Source organism: Neopelma chrysocephalum, unplaced genomic scaffold (genome assembly GCF_003984885.1).
Source record: "Neopelma chrysocephalum unplaced genomic scaffold, ASM398488v2 Primary Assembly neopelma1_97065, whole genome shotgun sequence".
Classification (NCBI taxonomy): Eukaryota; Metazoa; Chordata; class Aves; order Passeriformes; family Pipridae; genus Neopelma; species Neopelma chrysocephalum.
The window spans coordinates 1,976,183-1,977,153 of NW_020925707.1; positions in this window are offsets into that span (position 1 = coordinate 1,976,183).

Genomic DNA, 971 nt, shown 5'->3' on the forward strand with positions numbered 1-971 from the left:
AGACCTTCGTGATGCAGTCATCATCACCTTGTATAAGAAGAAAGGAGATAAATCAGACTGCTCAAATTACCATGGTATTACTCTACTCTCTATTGCTGGCAAGATCCCGGTAAGAATACTTTTGAACAGACTAATACCCACTATAGCAGAAGAACTTCTTCCTGAAAGCCAATGTGGTTTCAGAGCCAACAGGAGTACCACAGACATGATATTCGTTCTCAGACAACTGCAAGAGAAGTGTAGGGAACAGAACAAAGGTCTCTATGTAACCTTTGTTGATCTCACCAAGGCTTTTGATACTGTGAGCAGGAAAGGTCTGTGGCAGATTTTTGAACGCTTAGGATGTCCCCCCAAGTTCCTCAAAATGATCATCTCACTTCACAAGGATCAGCACAGCCAAGTCAGATATGGCAATGCACTTTCTGAGCCCTTTCTAATAACCAGTGGTGTGAAACAAGGCTGTGTTCTTGCACCAACCCTATTCACAATCTTTTTCAGCATGATGCTCCAAAGGGCCACGGCAGACCTCGATGATAAAGATGGTATCTACATTCGATACCGTACTGATGGAAGCCTCTTCAACCTAAGATGACTGAAGGCCCACACTAAGACCTTAAACCATCTTGTCCGTGAGCTGCTTTATGCTGATGACGCTGCCCTTGTTGCCCACACAGAAGCAGCTCTGCAGCGTTTAACATCCTGCTTTGCTGAGGCTGCTGAGCTCTTTTGGCTGGAAGTCAGCTTAAAGAAGACAGAAGTCCTCTATCAACCGGCACCTCAGGAAGTCTTCCATCATCCCCATATCACCATTGGCGAATCAGAGCTCAAATCAGTCCAGCGGTTTAATTACCTAGGTAGCCTCATCTCCTTGGATGGTGAGGTTGACAGAGAGATAGACAACAGGTTAGCAAAGGCATATAGTGCTTTCGGAAGACTCCATAAAAGAGTTTGGCGAAATAAACACTTGAAGA